The sequence below is a fragment of the Haematobia irritans genome, chromosome 3 (assembly GCF_050003625.1).
Source record: "Haematobia irritans isolate KBUSLIRL chromosome 3, ASM5000362v1, whole genome shotgun sequence".
Classification (NCBI taxonomy): Eukaryota; Metazoa; Arthropoda; class Insecta; order Diptera; family Muscidae; genus Haematobia; species Haematobia irritans.
This window is the reverse complement of record NC_134399.1, coordinates 230,391,265-230,405,695: the sequence shown is the minus strand read 5'-3', so window position 1 is coordinate 230,405,695 and position 14,431 is coordinate 230,391,265.

The following is a 14,431-nucleotide window of genomic DNA, read 5'->3' as shown; positions in this document are numbered from 1 at the left end:
AATTTTAGTGTTCAAAATCAGTTTAGAAACAACGTCAAATCAATCCTTCTTGCTTGAATAAGTTTATTTCTGATTGCAATAAATTAAAATGCTATTGGGAGCTTGTAAACAATAAATTTACTGTCACTGGAATAAACCTGTCGGACGAGTGGTTTAGAAACGAAAGCAACCTGAAATTGGTTGCAATATATATCAGCCACCCTGTACGTTTTCGTATGCATTTGTACAACACAGTCTTGAAAAGACTTATGTACAACCCCACACAAAAAATATGATCCACTACTTTCTTGAAGAGAAATTGTGTATCTTTATTTAAATTTCAAGAGAGATAGATCACAATCAGTACAGTGTTAACATACTTTTAGTTCAAAAATATACAAGAGAGTGCTCATTGGAATAACAATTAAAAGTTTTCACTTCAAAGCATTTCATTGCACACTCCAACACGATAACTCAAAATATCTTTGGCAACACTAGCCCAGGATTATGTGGTTTTTCATTTGGATAGCCTTTTGAATCGGCAACTAAATTGTGGTCACTGTTACAGGCGATGCATCCCCATCAATTATTTATAACTTGTTTCTAGCTTAATACTCTCTAATCGCCCTCTTGACTCTAATTAATATTAGAGTCTCGTAGTCTAACTCCATTTATCACCGTCCATATGAAAAGCCACAATGTGCAATTGTGAGAAATCAATGAGGAAAATCCTCCAAAATGGTATTACGAACAAATGCAAAATTTATTCAACAATCATCCAATAACCGACAACACAACGACCGCAGGACACACTCTAATGCTGCATAATTCTGAATGAAGCGATGTTGGTGGTATAGGATCCATATCCATGATACAAATGATGGCACCGCATTCCATCGCCATTCATAAATGCCGGCTAGTTAGCTTGGCAGAACGCTGCATAAACTCCGAATATTTAAAAAAGAAAAACAAAAACCTTGCAAACATCCATCCACGGCAAACAAACTCTACTCCGGCATCCAAATAAGTACCAGCTAAAATTTTGCATTGGCATTTGGAATGCCAAAACAATATCTGCATTTAGTGACTGTAGCCTTAGAAATCTGTTCCCTTCATACGACATCCAAACCAACTGGATGGAGGTCAGACAGGCAAATTCGCATTTATCCAATTGCATTTGCATTTTATTAATCTAACAAATGTGCAACAGTGGTTTTCGATTCAGTGACATGCCAAATGGACTTTTTAAGATTTAAACGGGCGAACATTTAAATATTTGTACAAAATGATAGTCGTTGCCTCTAAAAGTGATGAATGAATGCATTTGACTGAAGGCAAGAATAGCATATAAGAAATTTTGGTGATTAATGTAAACAGTTCACCCAAACAAGGAATATGATCACCTCAAATATGTTTTAAGAGCAAAATGTTATTTTTGACCGGAGAACATGTAACATGTTTGTCGCAAAACATGTAACATGTTTAACAAACAAAATATCCTTTGAAAGTTAGAGACAATTGTTACAACTCTTCTCGTTAATCCCATTTGTTTTTTTTTTTTTTTTTTTCATCTCAAGAAAATATTTTATAATAAAAGAGGAATTTCGTTTGTCTAGACCTGGAATATTGGAAGAAAGTTTTTTTCTTTGGGTGTAGTATGATTCCCGAAGATTATCCGATTGATGAACGCCATTCATATGAATTGAAATTTAACTTTTACCCGCATTAATCGAATGAGCACGAGAGTTCTGATTGAAATTATGGTGTCTAGAAGGTCAAACAGTCAAAACGGGAGATCGGTCAATATGTACATTCGGCACTGCTATTTGTGGACCAGAAATACTTTCAGATTTAGAACTTCATGCAAATCTGATAAAAATTGCGATTTCTAGAAAGCCAAGAAGTCAAATCGGGAGATTGGCCTGTATGGGGGCTCAACCAAAAACAGAGACTGGTACACACCATATTTAACACACCTCTATATTTTGAATTTTATGGAAATTGCATAAAAAATGCGGTGCCTAGAAGCCTATGAAGTCAAATTGGAAGATCGATGTATATGGGGGCTAAGCCAAAACATGGACCGATATACACCATATTCGGCACACTTGTCTGTGGGCCTTTAACACCTTTAGATTTCCAATCCAAGCCAAAGAATATGGATCCAATTCATAATATGCTTGAATGCAAACATATATAAATTTAGAAATAGCCTATAAACATATATGTGTTTAGAAAGAGAGCCCTAGAGAGTATGCTGTAAGTAAAGTAATGGATGTAACCAATTGGCGCCTTAAAGGGTGATACGGTCAAAATTTGGTCAATATAAACTTGACGTATTTCTTTCAATTTTGCATATAAAAAACCTGAACAACCCTCATTTTGAAGGTGTGTGTGTGTAGAATGTTGCTACTATTTTGATTTTGGAATTCACTCTTCAGTTGTCAAAATGCTGTCCAAGCAAGAAGAGCAGCGTATCAAAATTTTGCTCGCGCATCGCGAAAATCCGAGCTACTCGCACACAAAGCTGGGGAACGTTTGTCGACAGCCAGGAAGTCTGGATCGGGGGGAAATCGAAAACCGGAAGCCGCTGAGACGACAAAGAGAGTTGCCGGTAGTTTCAAGCGAAACCCTAACCTCTCTCTCCGAGATGCCGCAAATAAACTGGGTGTATCGTCTACAACCGTGCATTGATCCAAAAAACGAGCTGGATTATCGACTTACGAGAAGGTAGTGACTCCAAATAGCGATGATAAACGAAATACGACGGCCAAAGCGCGTTCCCGAAGGCTGTACACGACGATGCTGACGAAGTTTGACTGCGTGGTAATGGACGACGAAACCTACGCCAAAGCCGACTACAAGCAGCTTCCGGGACTGGAGTTTTATACGGCAAAAGGAAGGGGAAAGGTAGCAGATATTTTGAAGCACATAAAACTGTCAAAGTTCGCAAAGAAATATCTGGTTTGGCAAGCCATCTGTACCTGTGGCTTGAAAAGCAGCATTTTCATAGCTTCCGGGACTGTCAACCAAGAAATTTACGTGAAAGAGTGTTTGAATAAACGTCTGCTGCCTTTCCTGAAGAAACACGGTTGTTCCGTACTGTTTTGTCCGGATTTGGCATCTTGCCATTACGGTAAAAAGGCCATGGATGGTACGCCGCCAACAACGTGCAGGTGGTTCCCAAGGACAAGAACCCTCCCAACACGTCAGAGCTCCGCCCAATTGAGAAATACTGAGCTATTGTCAAGCGGAACCTAAAGAAGACCAAAAAAACTGCTAAGGACGAGCAGCAGTTAAAGGCAAACTGGCTTTCTGCGGCGAAGAAGGTGGACAAGGTGGCTGTACAAAATCTGATGGCAGGTGTCAAGCGTGAGGCCCGGCAATTCGGATTTCGAAAAGCGAAAGTCTAACTGAATAGTTGTCCTGAATTTTATACTAATTGAACTTGAAAAAAAATTTAATTTGATTTTTTAAATAAACGATTTCACCGATTTACACGCGTTTTCCCTTGACCAAATTTTGACCGTATCACCCTTTAAAAATATATATACACAAAGAAAATTTCATTAAAATTTTTTCTACCAGTGTATGCCTGAGGTGAAACATAATATGTTTTAATAATACAAACAATATTTTGTTTGGACCAATCCTGATAATATATATGCTTGAAGCAAAATGTGTTTGGGGGCATATGTTACAGAAACGATTTTTTTGAGGGTGTAGCATGTAGGACTTATAACTTCGTCTTTAAAGCTTCCCAGGAAAAAAGGTGTCCCCAAAAAAGTAGTGAAAATGTCCTTTATGTATCCTGGAAATTGGAGCAAAAGCAATGAATTTACCACGGGTTTGTCATAGGACGAATGTCCAACATTTCAACAGCAGCTGCAGTGAATTTGTATCACTTCTTCAAGAGAGTTCCAAATTCATTGTTTTTGACGTGAATTAAAAAAATTTGTGCTATTTTGACAAATAAAAAATTTTATAATTTTTTTTGTGATTTATAATGCATTCTAACTCTTGTCTGAAACGTTTGTCCACAAATATTATTAAAAAAATGGCAAATTTTCTAGAATGGATTTAGAAATTTTCGGCAAATTTTAAATAATTTGTATTAATCTATTAAATCTTACTCTCACCTATTTGTACAAAAACATTTAAAATTACCCATTATAAATATGAAAACTTCGGGTTATTAAAATTGAATTGAAAGAAATTCCTGTGTATTTAAAATAAAGAATAGTTAAGAACAACTTCCAAATCATGCAACACATAATTTCATAAACGAAAACACCATAAGAATTACCTTTTTCCAGAATAGGAAGAATTTGTTATCATATCTCAAACTGCCTGAGAAAGCTATTATTGTGGCGAATGGAAGAAATTCAAGAAGAGCAAAGATATTAATTAAATTAGACCTCATCTAAACTTAATGCATTTTGGAAATTTTCCAACCCCTCAAGTAAAAGAGGATTTCGATCTATGAATTTAGCCGTATGAAAATGTCACGTCTATACTAGACCGGTCTCTCTGTAAAAACTCTTAACACCATATAAACCACTGTACAAAGTAATTGCAACTACTACGCCACGTCCTACTTCGATGTAACATGGACTATTGCTTCTATTTGCTTGAATACAGCAGGTATGGTGGAAATATTCGTGTTCGATTTGCGGTTAAAGTTGATGCCTTTATCTCCTACTACACCACTTATTGTGTAACTTCAATGGCACCAAATGTGTACTTTTTTTTGCTGTTGTGTGCGTGTAGTATGAGTGATCCGAAATTGTTTCAATTGTTTAATTTGAACATTCGCCTAGGCGAACGACAAACTTTGACAATGCAGACGCGGGTCGCGCAATATCATTTTTTGCTATTTTTCTATAGCAAACACCAAAACATTTATTGCGGTTGTCCTTGTTGTCTCCGAAAGGACATTAGATCAGAGCTAATCCCCAATTAAATTCTGTGCAGGATTATGCATTGTTTGGCAAAATCCATTAATTTGCGTAGGACACCAAAGCAAACATGGTCACCATCATAGGTTACTAAAGTTCGTCGTATGCTTCCTGTGTAAGTGGGCCAACCCACGCTTCCTGTGTAAGTGGGCCAACCCACACACTGTCTCCTGGTATGGAATGTTGCAGCAAAATTATGAAAAGGCTCTACTTTAATTGAATTGAAAAATAGTTTGCATAATGACCTGTTATTGATAATTGTAAACAATATCATATAATAAAATTACATTAAACTATCGATTTTGCGGATATAGGATATTTCTAATCAAGACAAATAGATGTGAAATATTTGAGCCGTTTAGAAGCACATCACTGTTAGACTGATGCTATATTTCAATTATTTGGCTGTCGAAAAAATTGTGAACTAAACTTTCTTAAGCTTTAAATAAAGCAGTAATTAGAAGATTGGAAAAAAACTAACTATTGAAGTCAGAGGAGTAAAAATTTTAATCGCAAATTCAACTGTGACAAAAATAGGCGAAATGTTTAGATACGTTGATGAAGGGAAGTATAAAGTCGGACAGGGCCAACTATATTATATCCTTCACCACTTTATAATTGTCTTTGGGTCAAAGTAAGATCATATGTCAAATTTGAGGATGAACAGTCTTAACCCTTTCACTACCGATGTCTTATTTTCCCACTTAGTTTCGATTTATTTCTAGATGTTATTTTAAAGTAGGGGCTTTAATCTAAATAAACTATAAATATTTTCCATATTGGTGAGGTCTAAAATACATTTTTATAAACTTCTTTAGGAAATATTATAGGCCAAGTAGCGCTCATTTTCGTAAGGCCATTTGGTCACAATTTAAGAATCAAGTTTTCAGAACAAGCTCATATAGCTCTTGAAGTAATTGAGGTAGGTTTTCAAAATGGCAATTTTTGTTCTACATGCTATTGGTACAAGTAAAAACAGAAGAAAATTAAATTTTTTAACATTAGGTTTATTTCGGTAGTGAAAGTGCGATCTGTACTTTGCGCACGAAGTTATATGAACAGACAGACGGACATCTCTAAATCGACTCAAAATTTAATTCTCCATCGATATACTAAACGATGGATTTCAGACTGGTCCTTCTTGAAGTACCACAGTACCACAGTAGTAATAAAAGTAAGTATACAACTAGGAAAATTAGCAATAAAAATATTTCAGGAAGAATCGGAACTGCACGTACGCGTATTTTTTCTACGACATCAATTAGGGCTGTACCCTAATTGATGTTGTAGAAAAAATACGCGTACATCTAGATGAAAACATGTTATCATTTCTCGTACTTTTAGACTATAGCAAGGCGTTCGACACTGTAAATCATGAAATACTCCTGACGAAACTACGGAAACTGTTTCTATTTTCCAACACTGCATGTAACCTGATTTCCTCATACTTGACATCCAGATCGCAAATTATAATTGTAGGAAATAAGCGTTCCTCTATCAAGGAAACCTCCAGAGGCGTTCCTCAAGGATCTTGGGCCTGTATTATTCAATATGTATATAAACGACTTACCAGACACAGTCTTGTCGTGTAACATTCCGATGTATGCCGATGATGTTCAAGTTTACACGAGTACCAAACTAAATGACATTGACTCATGTGTTCAAAATATCAATGCAGTTCTACAGCGTATTTCAAACTGGGCGAACAAAAATGGTCTGAATCTAAATGCATCCAAAACAAAATACATGGTAATATCCCACAATAGAAATTCAGAATCTACAGACATCTTTAATCGTTTGTATATCGGCAACGATGCTATTGATTATGTCAACACCCATCTAAACTTTGGAATTAACTTCAACTACAACAAAAAAGCTTATCTGGTCAAATCGTATATGTTGCGCTGTCGGAAAACTTCATGGAATGCTTCGGAGCTTATGGGCGGTACGTACAAGTACACCACTAGACATGCGAATGATGGTTGCTAAGGCTTACTTAATACCAACTCTTTTATACGGATATGAGATTTTTTCCAATTGCGTTTTTCCGATACCTCAAGATTGAAAATAGCATATAATAATATTGCAAGATATGTGTTCAACAAGGGTCGCCAAGATAGGATCTCGGAATCAGCATACAGAATTTTTAATATAACGTTTGAAAATTTACTGAGAGCGAAATGCCTCATATTACTCCACAAAATAATTTATATGAAGCAGTCGTCTAATCTATACAGCAACATCCGATTTGCGAGATCGAACCGAGGCCTGAAACTAATTCACCCTAGGCTTAAATACCTTGTATCTGACAGGCAATTTCTAGTACACAGTTACCGTCTTTGGAACTCATTACCACCTCGGATACAAACTATTAGCAATGCTAAAATATTTAAAAACGAAATTTTCACATGTCTACACGCCAAAACAAAATTCTTTCCTCCAAAACGAAATTTTAGACAAAAAAGGTTCGTTTCTCATTTGCTTTTCGCTGTAAGGAAGTATATTTGGAAGAAAAGTATATACTTTTTGTGATAAACGTTTATTCTTTTCCAGGATGTAAAAACAATTTCATAAAGACAAACTCAAAAAAAAACATTGTTTTCTTGCTAATTGCATTTTCCCTCACATCCACGAGGTTTTTTAGTTCTTAACACCTTCTCCTGTAATACCAACAATGTAGAAGAAATTATACGATTTTATAAATTTTTAATTTTTTTTTACCTTTCGCCTGGGCGGAGAATCGAACCGCGCACCATGCACTTTGTAAGCCAACACACTAACCACTGAACTATGTACCTGTTATGGTCATCAATAGATAAATATCCATATAAGTTATATTTATATAGCATAGCTTGCGGCGCCCACGAACCGAATAAACAAAGTTTATTTAACAAAAAAAACATTTAGTTTGGCACCGTGGAGCAGTGGTTGCTACGTCCGACTTGCATGCCAAGGGTCGTGGGTTCGATCCCTACTTCGACCAAAGTTTTTTTTTTCTTTTTTGTTTTCTATTTCATTCCAGATATGTTCGGAAGATTCCAAAAAATGTTCAACATTACATTGTAGTATATTAAATTTTGAACTGTAAAATGTGTCTTATTAAAGACCTAAAGTCAGTAAAGAACAGTTTTTGATATAAACGAAATGGACTGTGTTGTTGTTTCAAAAGTAACTTTTTTTATTGAAAAAATAAAAATTTTGTAACAAACGATTTTTTTTGGTGATAAAAGTTTAAAATTTTCGAAGCAATTCAAAAAACTCTAACAATAGAAAAACGTTTTCGGTACACGTTTTCTAAACGTTTTTTTTTCTTTGCGTGTATATTATTATTTTGATATATGCCCTTAAATTAATTAATTATTTTTTATTACATTATTAATTATTTTTTATTACAATATTATTTTCTGATATTAATATTGAATCGATTTATCAAAATTAAGCTACTACTGTAAATTATAAGATATAAAATCTTGTTGTACTAGCGCCACAAAAAAAAAGCAATAAATAAATAAAAAATAAAATAAAATATTTAGTTTTTGTTGATAAATATGAATAGATTAAATTGAAAATCTTATTTGATTTGAATTAAAATCTGCTTATCAGTGAGTCGGAGTATTGAAATGACAGGAATGGAGAGAAGTTTGTTCTATCTGACATATCTAATGTTCTATAAAGCTTGTATCTACTGTTCCACTACAGCATCCCTCAGCCCCATCTACAACTTAAGGGTGCTTAATTAAAGTCAGCTGTTGCAATATCCATCAATATTTACATTTATATTTTGTTAGCATAGAACAAATTGTGAATTTATGAAGTTACTAATCAAAAATCGATATTTTCATAGTTTTAACATTTCCGGCAAATAATTGCACTTCAAAGGCCACCGGATGTCAACATCTTTGTTCATTACTCTCTGTTTGCATTCTGCATACCAGTATCCGTTCTCCGTAAATCCAGAACTTTGGCAATGCAATGAACGAACAATAACGCACACACACATGCACATCTAAAATATGAAATGTTTGTTCGTGAAAATATTTATACAACCGCCAGTCTGATTTGTTGTTCTACACTAATAAATTAAATTTAATTTCAACAACTTTTAATGATACTGTCTCAACCTGATGTTTGCATAGCACTTACAAGAGCAGCCAAAGAACGAGGGGAAAATGAATTTAGTTGGGAGTTTGGTAGTGGAATTTTAGAGTGTTTTATTGTTTAACTTGCAAACGAATTAATTTATGGACTTTAATTACAAACGTAATAATTTTTTCACAACCACCATAAATTTGTTTTCGTAAACGTGAAATTCGCGTAACTCAGCATGAAAACAATAAAAACCAAATTCTCGACACACCTTCAGATTGGTTGGACAATAAAGCTTATTTCGGGATTAATACAAATACCGTATATATTTTGTATATTATAGATGTTTTATTAAAACAATGATGTATGTGTTTATTTCAAAGCAATCGGAATGAATTAATCGCAAACGCTATCAGTTCAGATTCAAACGAGAATAATGTAAAACACAATCACAAGAAAGAAGAAGATGGGAAATCAAAAGCAGAGAGTTCCAAATCGTTGACGATGTTATGTCAAAAAAATGCCCTTATTAATTTTATTTCATAAATTTAATAAATCACTTAAAACAAACCGTAAAGTATGTCATTAACAAAATAACATTTGAGTTTTTCATAAAAATATGGACATTAAACAAACTTCTATGCGTCCAAAGCTAGAAACTCAGCATTTGATATGGCCTCATCCCACTACAGCTAATAAAACATTGAAATTACATAGGCTCGTCATAGGATAGAAGTACTCGGTTTTTGTATCTTTTGCATTGTTTTAGAAGTTATGCCTTGAAAATTCATTTGAATAAAGAATTTAGTATTTTATTTATAATTTAGTGTAATTTGTATACAAAATAAATCAAACAGATCCCAGGTAGGACCACTCTTAACATCCATTGTTGTCTGGATTTTAATGTAGAAAAATTAAACTCTCAAGCCTTTCACAAATGTCAATTTCTTACTTTATTCGTTCAACTACCCCAGAGCTCCAGCGAAAAAACCCCAGTTTATGGCAAGCTTCACAATAAATAATTTTAAAGATGCTCCAATAAGTCACAAGCATGGTGCAAGCAAGGTAGGTATAAAATTAATATGCTGCTCATTTCTGTGGCTGACCATGTTGTTAAAAACTTACAAACGATACAAGTTATGTAAATACTCTTAAATTTATTCCCGCATTATTAATTTTGACATTAATTAGCATAATTTATTTAAAATATACTAAATTATTAAGAATTTTTTATATAATAACTCGATAAGTCTCCAATGAGAAATATTTACACAATCACAAATAATTCAAATCGAAGATGGATGAACGAATCTCTCTCCTACACTGAAAAAAAAAAAGATTATCCAATATCAAAAATTTCCTATTTACCTAAATCATTTTATTTATTTACTTGTTTTAATTCTTATGCACACAAAAAATTTTTTCTGATTCAATCACGAACGTCTTCAATCACAGATATGATAGTATCAATTAAAAAATTAATTGACAGTCAATTAACAAATGAATTGATCCAATTAAAAAAATAATTGATACTATTAATTTGTGTGATTGATTTTTATTTCAATTAAAAAAATTTGTTAATTCAATTAATTTTTTAATTGAATATTTTTTAAAACTCATTTAAGATTTTAATTGGAAAAATGTTCGTGAAATTTTTTTCTGTGTGTTAGCCTGATATTAATGCAGGCTGATTTTTCGTCCACATTACTTGCTTTACATATTATTATAATTTTAATACGAGCTTATTGTACATGAAGATTAAGGAATTGGAATTGATTAAGGAATGAAGAAATTCATTGAGAACGATGACAAAAATTCATGAATTGGGCTTCGAATTGCTTCCCCACCTACCGTATTCTCCAGATCTGGCCCCCAGCGACTTTTTCTTGTTCTCAGACCTCAAAAGGATTCTCGCAGGGAAAAAATTTGGCTGCAATGAAGATGATCGCCGAAACTGAGGCCTATTTTGAGGCAAAACCGAAGGAGTACTACCAAAAGGTATCAAAAAATTGGAAGGTCGTTATAATCGTTGTATCGCTCTTGAAGGGAACTATGTTGAATAATAAAAACGAATTTTGACAAAAAATGTGTTTTTCTTTGTCAGACCGGGGACTTATCAGCCAACCTTAAAATTTCAATAATATTTATTTTATTTTAAGTGGTCAAATATGTCCCATCTACAATACCATTTGACCTACATCAATAAAAAACTACTTACGCCAAGTTCAAAATCGATAGCTTTTGTCGTTCGGAAGTAAGCTTGATTTCGGGTGGATAGACGAAGTTAGTATACCTCCTATCCTATGATACACAGAAAAAAAAATTCGCAAGAATGTTCCCATTTAAATTCTTAATAGACTTTTAAAAAATATTCAATTAAAAATTCAATTGATTCAACAAACTTTTTAATTGAAATAAAAATCAATCACAAAAATTAATAGTATAAACAATATTTTTTTAATTGAATCAATTAACTTCATGATTGAAGACAAAAAATATTTTTATGGTTTATAGAAAATTATTGTTTCAATCACGGAAACGATAATTGATCCATATCGACTAACAAATTAATTGATCTAATTAAAACTACAATTAGCTCACTTAAAGTATATGATTAAACTTTATTTTAATAAAAAAAAAATAATTAATTCAATATTAATGAAATTTTTAATTGAATATTTGTTGTTCCATTAACATTATAATTAAAAATACTTTAAGTTAATATAATGTTTAGTATTTTATGTATATCGACCATTTACCATTGGTCATAAATCGCATAGAATGATGTAAATGTAGATATTGCATTTTGTCAAAGGTAACATTGATAGAAAAATCCTAACATTCTTATTATTCTTAGTGAGTTATCAACAATAACAGTGTACTATATTTATGTATTATAAATGCCGAAATTAAAAAAAAAATCTTTTCGAGTTGCATAGTCGCATTCCACAACAATTGCAATTTATAAAATACAAAAAAAACATTTCTTTTATTATGTCGGAATGTTCATATAATCAAATGTAAATTGCGACTGAGCATATTTAATTTGCTAATGAAAAATTTCATATTTTATTTCATAACTATTCAAAATGAATTCCTTTTACAATTTCTCTGCCTATTAGAAAAATTCACATTTTGGTTTATGAATCTCCAACGAAAAAAAAATACAAAAGCGTGATCCAATTATATAATGCATACAATAGGCTGGGTCGTTAAATAGTATATATTTTAAAGTTATTATTGAATTATCATTGAGAACAAATTTTGCCAACTTTGAGACAAAATTATAATCCGCACAACTTCATACACTAAGCTGCTCTAGGTACACTGAAAAAGCTATTGACTTATGCCTATATTCATAATAATTTACTGAAGGTTTTTCGAAGGAATTTGTATGGTAATAGTAAGTTTAAAGTTTAAGTTAACTTTTATGAATAGGGGGGTTAATATGGAAGGGAGCCACCGTGGTGCAATGGTTCGCATGCCCGCCTTGCATACACAAGGTCGTGGGTTTGATTCCTACTTCGACCGAACACCAAAAAGTTTTTCAGCGGTGGATTATCCCACCTCAGTAATGCTGGTGACATTTCTGAGTGTTTCAAAGCTTCTCTAAGTGGTTTCACTGCAATATGGAACGCCGTTCGGACTCGGCTATAAAAAGGAGGTCCCTTGTTATTGAGCTTAACATGGAATCGGGCAGCATTCAGTGATAAGAGAGAAGTTCACCAATGTGGTATCACAATGGACTGAATAGAAAAGAAAAGATCGAATAAAAAAACAAAAAAAAAACAAAATTAAGAAAATATTTTTTACTTTGAAGTAATAATTTGGATTTTTAAACTGGCATTTGTTTGCCTGTACATTGCTTTATGAATATATAGCAAAAATAAAGCTAAAACTCGATAAATAAGATTTTAGTGACCCTAGAGTTAAAGCCAGGGAAGGTCACATAATATGTTTGGAAGCACTTTGACCCAAAAATATCATATATTCAGAGGCATTTTCTAGCAAACAACTTTGTGTTCTTACTGAAATTATAAATTATTTGTCGAATAATTTTGTACTTATATTCATTTGTACCATTAGCTTAAAAGTGTTCAGCAGCTATGCGACAGATATATTCATCGTATAGTTGCTTACTTCGAAAATTCATTACAATAAAGAAATTATCATTGTTTTTATTAAATTATTTTCTTGGTTCTATTTTAATGATAAAATCGCAATTATAATTTTTCAGAGCATCTCTTAAATAAAATCGTCGTTTAAAAATTCATTAAAATAAGGAAATTTTAATGAGATCTCTATCCTCATTTTAATATATTAGTATCTAAATTTAAATGTTGAATGCTTCCTGATAGAAAAGTCTTTTTTCAGTGTAGATTTAAATTCAATTAAAATAAAATTTTTGTGATTTTAGTTATTCCATAGACCAAGGAAGGTATAGACATCTTAAGTGAATTCACAGCGCTGTAGTTTGTCTGCACACCGTAGATGGCTCTTTTTCGTCTGCAAATGAGTGATTTTTTAAATTGGCTTTAATTTGTTTTCTTTCCTTTGTTCTCTTTATGAAACAACAAATATTGGAAAAAATGTAAAATTCTATACATCCACACCTCTTGGTCTATGGTTATACTCGTACGTAGCATATACTTACATGTTAGATAAGCAATTATCTCGTTATAATTACCGTCCTTGCGAGTAGCGTCATTTTTAAATTCTAACATAACATTCGACAAAACCCATGTTCTTTTCATTTAGAAGAAAATATTTTCTTTCATACATTTCATGGTGGTCAGCTGTTGCTTTAAACATATTATGCTTTCGTTCGAATATAATCTTCAATTTCTATTATCAAAATCAATTCAACTTTACCATGTCTTAAATTCGATTAGTTATTTGAATACACCAGGCAACCTCAATAAGAATTCTAAATAACGATGTCATTCATGAATGGACAAATTCTGCCAAAAATGTGCTGATATTAAATCGATTCGATGCTTCCTGTTCATTGCAATCCGTCAACGTCATGCATTTCGTTTCTTTCATCTTGTTTGTGGCATTTAATGAGTAATTAATTAAGAGTGATTAAGAAGCAATTTGATGTATGCCATTGAGTCCCACAGCGCACAGTGGGGTTTTTGATGTCAAAAATGGGAATTAATTCGAAGTAGCTTTCCCTGTTTATAGTTTTAACTTTTTTCGGCCAAATTCACTAAAAGACAAAACCAATCAAATTTTAAATATTTTTTAGTCCACATTTTATTTGTTTTCCATTAGTTAATTTGCAACAAAAAAAAAGAGAATGAATATCTGCTTTTTGATCTGATTTTTAACAATTATTATCATCATCGTCAGTAAAATTACTATATGTATCATTATCATAAACACTGGCATTTTGATCACCATCA